Below are 12,386 nucleotides of genomic sequence, written 5' to 3' on the forward strand. Positions count from 1 at the left end.
CCTGCCCCTGTCTGCCAGTCCCTAAGCTGCCTTCCCAAAATGGCCTCCAGCTGGGCTCCAGGTTTTGTGAGCCTCCTTGCCCTTCCCAAGCAGGCTTCTGTTTTAGTTTCTGTTGAAGGAATCATCAGGTGAGCGCTTGGGTCCACAGTGTTTTCATCTGTAAAATGATGCTGATCTGATGATACGGTGAGATGCCATATAATAGCAAGTGTTTAGTGCAGCACCTGGCACGAGGGAAAACCCCGAGGTGTCAGTTGCTGATGTAATTACCATCAGTGGGACGGATATGTCAGCTATGCAAGGGGAGTGGATGTATTCTGTTACCAGAAGGCAGCTCCATGGCCTGGGGGCAGATGTTAGAGGGAGGTAGATATGACTCAGGTACCCTGTCCTCACACTAGTGATAGGAGCCACTATGTACACTGGGTATTGGGCTCTTTCTGTAGGCTAGGTTAAGCCTCTCCATCCCCTCATGAGGTAGGTACTATCCATACCCCCATTTTGCAGTTTGGAAACTAAAGTTAAGAGACAGCTGGGAATTCCCTGGTGGTCCAGTGGTTAGGTCTCTGCACTTTCACTGCTGAGGTAACGGGTTTGATCCCTGGTCGGGGAACTAAGATCCCACAAGCCGTGTGGGACAGCCAAAAAAACCCCCAAAAAACAAAAGGCAGCTATGAAGTGGTGGAGCTGGAATCAAACACAGCTCTGACTCCAGAATTCTTTGCAGTATTCTACTGCTTTTCAGGATCCACTTCAATGAGAGCTGATGTTTGAGAGATGCCCACCCCCCAAAAGGTAATGGGTTTCCCATTTGCCAGAAGCATTCAAGGCAATGCTAAGGGACAACCAGTCAGGAGCCCTGAGGTTCCATTACAGGCCCCAATCCCCCCAGTGTCCCCAGCCTCCTGTTTCCAGGGCAGGCCAGGCCAGGTCACTGCCCCCTCCCCAGCCTGGGCACAGGAGGGGCCCCCTTTGGCCCTCAGCCTCCCTCTCTCCTACCTTCTGCTGCTCCTCATTTACATAAATTATCTCTCCCCAATTATCCATCCAGCTGTCCCAACTGTGACCTGTGAATGAATTAAAAACAGGATATAATTTAATAATGGCTGATTAGAAGGAGATTAGTTGTTATATAAAAAGGAAAAGCCAAGAGCCAGCTAGTTGCCCTTAATCTGAGCCAATACCATCGTTATTCGGGAAAGGCTACCCTGGCCATCATCAGGCAAGGCAGGCATGAGGATGAGGGTTAGGGGAGAGCCCAGGTGGGGCCAGACCATCCCAGAGAGAAGACCAGGGTACTGGGAGCTGGGAAGTTGAGTCCCAGGCAACTCCTGTTATTTCCCTGGGCCTTGCTCCGTCCTTCTAAGTGGGCTTGGGTAGTTTCTGGGGCCCCTTCTTGCTCTAAAGTCTAGATGCCCTCAAATCAAACCACTGGGCTTTCCCAAGGCAGCCACTGCCTCCACAACAGAGCCTGCCCAGCCCCTGCTGGCGTAAGAACTGGGGGTTCAAGAGTCTGGTGCCTCCTAGGAACACACAGCAGCTGGGGATGCGGACCTCCCCAGGAGGGGACCCGGCTGTCTGGGGTAAGTGATAGAGAAAGGACTGGGGTTGGTTGCACCAGGAAGGCTCCATGGAGGAGAGACTGACTGAAACAAAGAGTGTGTGAGTGCCCAGCAGGATCTCTGGGCCCCCTTGCCCTCAGGTGAATGACTGGATGTAGTGGCAAGGACATGTCTCCGAGATTCCCAGTCACCCTTTCAGCCTCAGCTCACGTGCACCTCCTCCAGGAAGCCTGCCCTTGATCTCCCCAGCTTTGTGGTCTCCCCAGTGCTCCCATATTTGTCCACCTGCTTATGGTGTCCATCTGCTTATGGGGCATTTCTGTCCCCGTTTGTGAGTTCCTCAAGGCCAGGGGCCAGCTTTTTATCTTTACGCCACCAGTGCCAGGTACACAATTTTTGCTCAACAACATCATTGAATAAATAAAGATACCTCCTCCAGAAAGCCTTCTGTGATTGTCCGAGTGTGGGTTCTGTTCTCCCAACGTACACTGTGATTATGCCTTTAAAAGTAAGGTAAGTCGGGCTCAGGACAGACAGAAGCTCCGGGAGGAGGAGGGGGGTGACTAGAAACTTGGAGGAGGAGCTTGAGCGCCAGCCGCTGTCCCAGTTCTGCCAGCAATCGAGTCTAAGTGTCTGGTTATTACCCTACCGCAGTACGTGCGTGGGCCGCGGTACTAGAGTGGCCAGTGGCTCGCTTGCCCGGCAGGAGTACCTGCGCGCGCTATCGGCAGCAGGGAATGGAAGCGGAGGACGCAGGCAGCTATTCCCTCCAGCAAGCGCAAGCTTTTTATACGTTTCCATCCCAACAAAAGATCACTGAAGTTCCTAGTATGGCACTTATGAATGAACAAGAAATGCCAGCAGAAGTTCCAGCCCCAGCTCCTGCTCAGGAACCCACACAAGAGACTCCAAAAGGAAGGAAAGGAAAACCCAAAACAACAGAACCAAAAACTCCAGTGGAACCCAAAAAACCTGCTGAGGCCAAAAAATCTGGCAAGTCCACAAAATCAAAAGAAAAAATTACAGACACATTTAAAGTGAAAAGTAGACCAGTTCAATAGTGTTTCAGAAGCTGAACTTTTGACCAAGACTCTACCGGACATTTTGACCTTCAATCTGGACATTGTGATTATTGGCATAAACCCAGGACTAATGGCTGCTTACAAAGGGCATCATTACCCTGGACCTGGAAACCGTTTTTGGAAGTGGCTGTTTATGTCAGGGCTGAGTGAGGTCCAACTGAATCACATGGATGATCACACTTTACCAGGGAAATAGGGTATTGGATTTACCAATATGGTGTCAAGGATAACACCAGGCAGCAAGGATCTTTCCGGTAAAGAATTTTGTGAAGGAGGATGTATTCTAGTGCAGAAATTACAGAAATATCAGCCACGAATAGCAGTGTTAATGGAAACTGTATTTATGAAATTTTTAGTAAGGAAGTTTTTGGAGTAAAAGTTAAGAACTTAGAATTAGGACTTCAACTGCATAAGATCCCAGACACAGAAACTCTCTGCTATGTTATGCCATCATCCAGTGCAAGATGTGCTCAGTTTCCTCGAGCCCAGGACAAAGTTCATTACTACGTTAAGCTGAAGGACTTAAGAGATCAGTTGAAAGTCAGTGAGCGAAACACAGACATTCAAGGGGTGCAATATACATTTGACCTGCGGCTAGCCCAAGAGGATGCAAAGAAGATGGCTGTGAAGGAAGAAAAATATGATCTGGGTTATGAAGCAGCGTGCGGTGGTGCTTATAGTGAAAATCCGTGCAGTAGTGAACCTTGCAGCTTCTCTTCAAATGGGCTGACAGCTGACAGTGGAGAATCAACTTTCAGTGACATTCCAGAAGGGCAGTAGATGACCCAGTCATTTACAGACCAGATTCCTTCCTTTAATAATCACTGTGCGATGCAAGAACAGGAAGAAGGAAACCATGCTTAAGAATGGTGTTTCTGGGCTTCCCTGGTGGTGCAGTGGTTGAGAGTCCGCCTGCCGATGCAGGGGACACGGGTTCGTGCCCCGGTCCGGGAAGATCCCACATGCGGCGGAGCGGCTGGGCCCGTGAGCCATGGCCGCTGAGCCTGTGCGTCCAGAGCCTGTGCTCCTCAATGGGAGAGGCCGCAACAGTGAGAAGCCCGCGTACCGCAAAAAAAAAAAAAAAAAGAATGGTGTTTCTCAGCCCTGCTTAAATGCTACAGTTTTAATGCAGTTGTCAAGAAGCGGCCCTCGGTCTGTTAACTGAAGTATTTTATTCATATTTTACTCTGGTGATGTAATCACGGGACAGTAGAACTACTTACGGACCTAAGTACTTTGGAAGGAGAAAGTAGAGTTCTTTGCGTATGAGTTTTTATATTGGAATTAATCATCATTCCAGCTATTTATAAACTATCTTTCATTTATGAAGAAATTGATTTTCTTTTGGGAGTCACTTTTAACCTGTAATTTAAAAATGCAAGAGTCTGCATATTTACACTTGATTATTAACTGTGCGTAAACTTAGATGCACCGTTATCCCTTTCATACGTAAGAAGGGCATGCTAATGATAAGATTCCCACCGGTAAAGAGGCAAATGTGCTGATTTTCATCTGTGAGGTTAACCCTCAGTGGAGTCTCATTTGGTAGTTTTTAGTGGTGTTTGATGGGCTTCCTTGTTGTATTCACACTGAGACCTCCTTGCTTTACCAGTGGTGAGCATCTGTGAGAGTTGCTTGGTAGTAGAGTTGGAGAGTATGGCCTTGCAGCAGCAAGGCTAACCCAGCCTTACCTTTCAGGGCCATGAGCCCTGGCTTTGGCCCTCTCACCCCCATGTGCTGGTCCTCTAGTAGACAGAAACTATGCTGCTGGGATGGTAAGTTCCAGAGAGTGCAGAAGACCTTTTAAATTTTGCTACTTCATCTGTGTTTTACTTGAGAGACATACATTTGATAGGGAAGGAACTGAATTTCTCAGTATCTATCACCATTCAAATTTTATCCTCCTTGGCTTTAAGCATGTAACATGGAAATGATGAGAAATGAACTTTCAGGTTGAGTAACAAAATGCTGGAGGTGTTTGATAATCTTATTTAAACTGGTGCTTTATATACATGAGATGTACTAAAATAAATAATACAGGATTTTTCTTGCTAGGTAAATCGAATAAGCCAGTAATTTTAAAAAATTCTTTCTCTTCATCATTGCTATTTTTTACTGTGGACTAAGTGAACCTCGTGGCCAGGTTACTTTGAAGTAATGTATCTTTGTGATTTTCTAATGCATTTTCTATGGTGCTACAAATAGTCCAGACTACTAGGCCTGGTGGATATCAAAGCTGGGTATTTAGAAATGCCAGTTGCATTTACTTCTGATCACCTCTGAATATTCTGATTTTATACCTACCCAGGGAGCATATTGTTTCTTGATATGAAAATATTTATGAGGTTTTGTTTTTTTTCTAAAAGGTTATATAGCCTGTTTTTCTTGTAATAAGAGATACAAATTATTGCTGTGAATGTTCACATGCTTTTTTAGCTGTAGCTATGATGGATTTAATTTTTCCTTTAGTCTAGGTAAAGCTGTGTAAAAGTCATTCATGTTATTTAAATCACATCCTGTACTGCTGTTTACATGGATGTTTTGTGCAGGTGCTTTGAAGTGCCTTGCATCAGGGATTAGGAACAATTTAATTATTTTTCCATGGGACTATGTAAAGCATGTAACTAGGTATTGCTTTGGTTCCTAACGATTATAGCCTTACATAGATTCCTTTTTTTTTTGAGTGGAGAAAATACCCTTTAAATTATGACAGACACTCACTAGAGAATGGGTTTGAAGATTTTTTTCAAGTGTACAGTAATGGTGTTTTTCATTAAATATGACAGATGGATGGTAAATGTTGATATGCCCTATACACAACAATATGAGACTTTTTCATTAAATAATATTTTTAAAGTTTTTAAATTCATTTGAAACTCTGATGGTTTTCACAATAAAAAATATTGAAGATGGAAAAAAAAAAATAAGGTAAGTCACAGGATTTCCCTAGTGGCCTAGTGGTTAGGATTCCGGGCTTTCACTACCGTGGCCCGGGTTCAATCCCTGGTCAGGGAACTGAGATCCCACAAGCAACGCAACGCGGCCAATAAATAAATAAATAAGGCAAGCCACTTATGGAGAAGTAATATACATAGACCAATAGTTATAGATAAAAATGGATGGATAGACAGAGAGCTCGGAGTCAGACTGCCTGTATATGAACCCCAGGTCCACTACTTCTGACCGCATGACCTTGGGTTCTTCCCAAGGTCTCTTGTACTGTGCCTCAGTTTCCTCGTCTATACAATGGATGTATTTAATATTTCCTACCTCGTAGGGTTTTGTTTTTTAATTGGTCACGCCACGCGGCATGTGAGATCTTAGTTTCCCAACCAGAGATCGAACCCGCACCCCCTGCATTGGAAGCGCAGAGTCTTAACCACTGGACTGCCAGGGAAGTCCCCCTCATAGGGTTTTTATGAGGACGACATGGGTGAATAGAGAAAAGCACTTACAACTGTGCAGGGTACGTAGTGAGCAATTGGTAAGCACTTGTGGGTGTTGCAGTGCATGTCACACTATTTGGTTTTCTTGCCAGTGGTGGGATCTCTGAAAACAGGACTGGACTTCTCATCTCTGTTGATGGGGTTGGATGGACAGACAGGCCTGCACGGGGCTATCTCAGCAGTCCTGGCTGCTGCTTTCACACTGAAAGTTCCAAGGGGGCACACGTTGGGCAGGACCAGCACATTTCTCCCACCATTGATGGAGGATCTGCTCAGTGTCAGACCCAGAGTCCCAGCCCTTCCCAAAGAGGCTCACAGCTTTGCGGAGAGCAACACACCCATGAAAGGGGTCTGACCTCATGGTTCAGGTCTGGGCCATGTGTCCCACGTGGTCAGCTTCAGAGGATGTCTGCCAGGCCTGAGCTTGTATGAAGGGGCCAAGCCCCTGGAGGAAACGGGCATGCTGACCAGGGAGGGAAAGCTAGAGTCCTCTGCAGCAGCTGACTTAGGGCCATCAAGGAGCGGACGACAAAGGGAGCACGGTCTGCAGTGCCAGAGGCTGGGAACGGTTCGGGTAGATTCCAGAAAAGGTTGATTTCCTCAGAACATAAGGAGGCGTAAGGTGTATGCGTGCACAGTAAGTGTTTGCTGACTGGCAAACTGAGTTGCTCCAGAAATTTTCAAACATTCCCAGTTATGAACATCTTGATTCCTTATGCGTGGGGAGGTGCCTGGGAGTCTGTATATTTGACAAGACCTTAGGTAAGTCTCATGAACAGGCGGTTTCCTCTGCCATCCCATCCTCCAGGCCCGGGAGCTGCAGTGCCCTCGGAGAACGGGGCTGACTGAGACCTCACCTTGCCCAGCACCCTCTGACATCCCATCGAGCCCCTACTCCACTCATACCCAGCCCAGGACAAGCTCCCTGGTGGAGCCCAGAGCATATCCGTCCATACTGCAGCAGGAGGCCTCCCAGGCCAGCCTGGGCTGTGGGATAATTTGATATTCAAATCCTGGCAAAGACCTGCTTCAAATTGCTGCAAATTAAGCTGATTTTGTCCCTCCGAATGAGGGATTTGCTCCTGTGGATCAACCCTTCCGAGGACTTGATGAGGTCAGGATTAGAGCCGGAGGGCCGGAGAGAAAAGCCTGAGGTGGGAGGCTGGAGAGCTGCTTCTTGGTGGGAGGGCGAGCCCGGCCTCTGTGTGTCTCTCCCCAGCCCCGGAGTTAGGGAAGTTTCCCAGAGTCTCAAAACTCAGCTCTTCACAGTGATGAGGGGTCTCTGGGCCCCTGAGGGGCCAGCCTTGCCGCCCCTGGCCCCATCCTCAGGAGAGCCCAGCCCTGTAAAATTCCCAGAGTGGACCACATCTCATCTTTCCAAGCATCTGAGAGCCAGGGCCCAACTGATCACCCCCATTTCACCGGTGAGGAAACGGAGGCTCCGAGAGGTGGGATGAGGCTCTGCTGGCCAAAGACAACCTGGACTCAACCTCTGCCACCAGCTTGCTGTGTGACCTTGAGCAAAGGGCCTCTGTGAGCCTCCTCGTAAGGATTACTGACAATGCGTGCACAGCGCCAGACACGTGGCAAGCACGCCATTGAGCATCGGCCAAGGTTACTACCCACACAGCAAGCACAGACCAAGGCCCTGAAGCTAGGAAGCGGCAGAACAGGGATTAGGACCCGGCCTCTCTGGCCTGACTGAGTCACCCCCCCAACCCCACCCCCACCCCCCACCCCCACCCCCCACCCCTGCCTTCTCCTGGAGGTCTGTGCCTGCTGATGGCGCCCCTCCCTGGCAGAACCTCATTTCCATCTGTTTTATCAAGGCCTGTACTGTATATTGCAGCCATTTCGAATTGCACCATTAAAGATTTTATGCTGGAGACGTTAAAATTAAAAAGATCTATGTGCAAAGAGTCACAACGAATTTAATCAACTTGATTTAGTAGAAAACAGCAAATGGAATTTATGATGCTCCAAAAGACAAGGGAATTTTTTTTTCAACAAAAAATAATAAAAAGCACTTTCTGGAAAACAGAAAGTGGAGTGGGATGGGGGTGGCTCCCCATCTGAGAGTTTATCAGAACCTAATCCGCGGCCAACAACCCCAGTCGGGGCGGTTTGCCCGCTAATCCCAGCTGCCATTAAAATATTAAAGATAAATCTAATCGTCTCTTTATCCAAAATAAGCGACTTTTGTGGGGGAGAAAACATATAACCCTTTGGGAGGAGAATTAGTCCTAATGCATCAAATGGAATTCGGTCCAGGCTGGGGCGAAATAGGGTTTAGAGTCAAATGAGATGGTAATAGAAATAAAGCCCAGAATAACAAATTAAAAACCCTCATTTACACGAATTAAAAGGGCGCACAAAAGGGCTGGAAGCCCAGGCCTACACTCCTCATCCCCCAGGCCCACTCCCCCCTCCCCTGGTCTCGCCCGCCTAGCTCTTCACCCACTCACAGGCCCCCAGGAGAGGAGCCACTGCCTGACCCCATCCTCTCAACTTGTGTCCCGCAGCTTCCTGCGGACTCCCCAGCTTCCTGCTCCGAGCCCAAGTCCAGGCTGGGTTCCTGAAGGCTGACTGAGCCTTTAGGCATCTTTCCACATCCCTGGGGTGGGCTCTGGGGTCAGACAGAACTGGGCTCCTGTCCCAGGGCCGCCCCTCACTATGTGAGGTCTTGGTTTAATTTCTTAAACTCCCCAGGCCCCTGCTAAATTCACGGGAAAATGCGGATAACACTAGTCTCCACCCTTACGCAGCCTCTCTCCACGGCCTTGACCTCATTGCTGCCTGCCGCCCTAGCTCCCCTGGATTCAACAAGATGACATCAGGACAGCCCCAGGCAGCTTGGCCACTAAGGGACCCTTGGGAGGTCAGACCTGTGCCCCTGGAAGGCAGGAGAGCTCAGCAATGGGCCAGCCTGGAAGGCAGGGGGGCGGCCAGCAGCCATTTTGAAGAACTAGGTGGGGTCACCCCTAAATTGTCACTCGAGAGGCCTGAGGCCACTCCAGGTCTTCAGGCTTCTCACTAAGCAGCGCTGTGTCCCCTGAGGTTGCCTCAGGGTTGATCTGTGGCTCCTCCTTCATGGTGGGATTTCGGGGGCTCTGACACATACCTCCCACAACCCGGGAAACCCTCACCTTCGGGTCCAGGTCTGAATTCCCCACATTAAAATTGCACTCTCTGCCTTAACAGCAGGATGCTTAGCAAAGGAGACACACTCAAATAACAAAAACAGAAAACAGAAAAAAAAGAAAAAAAAAAAGGAGACACACTCCCCTCCAGAGGATTCAAGGGCCCCTCCCTGAACCATCACGAAGTTGACGGGTACAGACCGGTATGACAAACCTGCTCCCAAGAGCCTGTCTGGACGGCGGGCAGGAGAGGGGGAGGAGGGGGCTCTCATGCCTGAGGCACCCCGTACACACACACAGGAGGGCAGGAATACACCTCTGACCTCCCCCAGCCTTCTTAACATATCCACTTGAACGGGAAGTTCATGCTGACAGCATTTTATTATGGGATATTAAGTGGAATCGGATTGCGGGGCTAAAGCTTTCCCTGGCTGACTTTCTGTGTTCTGTTGGCCTCCTCCCCTCTGCACCCGCCAGAGTCCCTCCTCCCTCTAGGGAGTGCTAGGAGGGGGTCTCTCCTCTTACCTTCTTCAACACCTACCTGACCCCCACCTTTGGACTATGCCAAATGGTAATTCTGGGAAATTGGGCTGGGCTGGAAGACATCCCTGGCCACTTGGGAGTGGGTGACCTTCTCCCCAGGATGACTGACCGGAAACGTGAGGGGATGCTGGATGGGATGGGGTTTTCCCAGAGAGGCGTCCTAAGCCTGAGGTTTGATGGGCAAGTGTTGAGGGAAGGTGGTCACAGGTGAAGGAGCTGGGGTGGCCCGTTGCTGCAAGCTACCTTAGCACATGGGGAAGGGGCTGGATTCCCAGAATAACACACAGTTCTGGGTTAGCAAATAGCACCATTATACAAGGTTGTTGTAAGGATTAAAAGGAAATATAACATTTGTGAGTGTCTACCATGTACCAGGCACTGTGGCAAGGGTTTTACATACATTCTCTCACTTAATCCTCACACCTCCATAATGTGGATTCTTTAATTATCCCCATTTTACAAAACAGGAAACTGAGGCTCCCAGAGGTCAAGTAACTGCCAGGGTCTGATCCCAGCCATCTGACTCCAGAACTGTGCTTTTAGCCACTGCACCATAATAGCTCATATCAGGTGCTATACTAGCCACTTATGATAAAATGGTCAAGGTGTGAGCTTTGGTGCCAGATGGCTGGCCAGGTAGTATACGGGTTTGTCCACAATTCTTCCCTCCCTCTATACCCTTGTCGTGCCTTCCCTGGTGGGGGGAGTTTATTGCCCCACTTCATTGTCTTTGGTCTTTGCTATGTGACTAGCTTCAGCCGATGGGATATGAGCAGGTATGACCCAAGCAGAGGCTTTAAATGGGTTTGTGTGCTTTGGCTGCCTCTGCTAGAAGAGCATGCCTTTGATAGCCACAGTCCCAGAATGAGAGGTATGAGGCAGACCCAGAAGCAACCCACAGGTCACACCCAAGCCTAGCTGCGCCTGGACCCTGGGACCCAGAGCGAGAGATAAACCGCCTGAGATGTGGACATTGTTGTTACACCTTACTTGTAGAAGCCATGGAGTTGCCCTGCTCAGACACAGTTCAGGAGAGAACTAGCTGTTCAGGTGCAAGAGTGCAGTTAGCAGACAGCCTCCAGCTGCAGCCTCTTCCAGATCCACAGCAGTGCTGTTTGATTTTTTCCCAGCTTTACTGAGATATAATTGACAGATAACATTGTGTAAGTTTAAGGTGTATAGCATGTTGATTTGATACATTTATAATCTGCAAAATGATTCCCACCATAGTATTAGTTATCACCTCCATCCCATCACATAGTTATCATTTCTTTTTTGTGATGAGAATATTTGAGATCTACTCTCTTGGTAACATTCAAGTATATGATCCAGAATTACTAGTTATAATCACTCACCCCAGTGTTTGAGTGACTGGGCATGGTGAGGGTCCTAGGGCCTGGCCATTTCTGCCCAACTCAAGGCTTCTTTAGAGGGCAGCCTTTGCTCCAGAGCTTCGCATTAGACTGGCTGAGACTTTGTCAGAGCTGCATTGTGGTTTGAGGCTCTCCTTGTCCCATCCTGCTCCCCCTCCCCTTTACCTTTCACAGGGTTACCCCCACTCCCACCCCCAATAAACCACTTGCATTCCTAACCCTGTCTCATTAACTGCTTTCTTGAGTACTTGAACTGACACAGCCTTATTGCCACAAAACCTGACTATGCAATTCACTAGCTGTCTGACTGTAACCATACGATGACTCAGTTTCCTCATCTGTAAAGAGAAGATAACAGAAACACCCATCTCATAGGTTTTTTGTGGGTATTGAATAAGATAATCCATGTACAGTGCTGAGCACTCGATAAATGTTAACTGAGATTGCCAGAGGTAGTTGTAACTCTCAATAAATAAATGCTAGCTACATATGAATGATATATGATAAAATATCAAGTCAACAGATATAAATCTAGGGCGGATCTTAAAAGACTGAAGTGTGAGAAGGGTGGGCAGATGAGTTGCAATTGTGGACAAGTATAAAGCAGAAAAAAATAACGAAAGCTTTCAAATGAGATGGTCGATATATTCTGAGCCATCATTTGTAACCAGAAAAAAGATTTCCAGACTTCTATATGATCTTTCACCTTCTAAATACTTTCATGCTTATTTTCCTCCAAGAAAGCCAGGAATGGCATCACCATCTCCATTTTACGGGTAAAGGGACTGAGGCACAGAGAGGCTAAAAGACTCACCCCACAGCACACAAGTAAGTGTTGGAGGCAGAAGTGAAACAATGTTTGTAGCTCTCTGTGCGCAGAGAATATCGGGCATCATGGAAAAGCACCAAAACAAAAAACTTAGGGGCTTCCCTGCAGCAAAGTCAAGTTGGTGCTACCTAGACCACTACAAAAGCTATTCTAGGGGACACTGGAGAAGTTCTCTAGATAGCACAGAAGAGAAGAGAGTCAAGTGAGCATCAAAGTCTGTGAGGTTGGAGAGGAGAGACAGATCCAAGAGAGAGTTCTAGCTGTCAGGACTTGGGGATAAGCCAGATCTCTGCTGTGATGGCAAGTCCTTCAATTTTCTCCCAGGTCAAAACATTTGATTTCAAATCCTTCTCCAAGGTATCAGTGAAGTGTCACTTATGGCCTCTAGTAACAGAGACCGGACATCAGTGG

At 48.0% G+C, this 12,386-nt stretch overlaps 1 pseudogene; it reads left to right on the forward strand.

Moving 5' to 3' along the window:
- Positions 1 to 2,299: 2,299 nt before the first annotated feature.
- LOC114905117 lies at positions 2,300 to 3,508 on the forward strand (annotated as a pseudogene).
- Positions 3,509 to 12,386: the final 8,878 nt, after the last annotated feature.

The sequence above is a fragment of the Monodon monoceros genome, unplaced genomic scaffold (assembly GCF_005190385.1).
Source record: "Monodon monoceros isolate NGI ecotype Baffin Bay Population unplaced genomic scaffold, NGI_Narwhal_1 Super_Scaffold_21, whole genome shotgun sequence".
Taxonomy (NCBI): Eukaryota; Metazoa; Chordata; class Mammalia; order Artiodactyla; family Monodontidae; genus Monodon; species Monodon monoceros.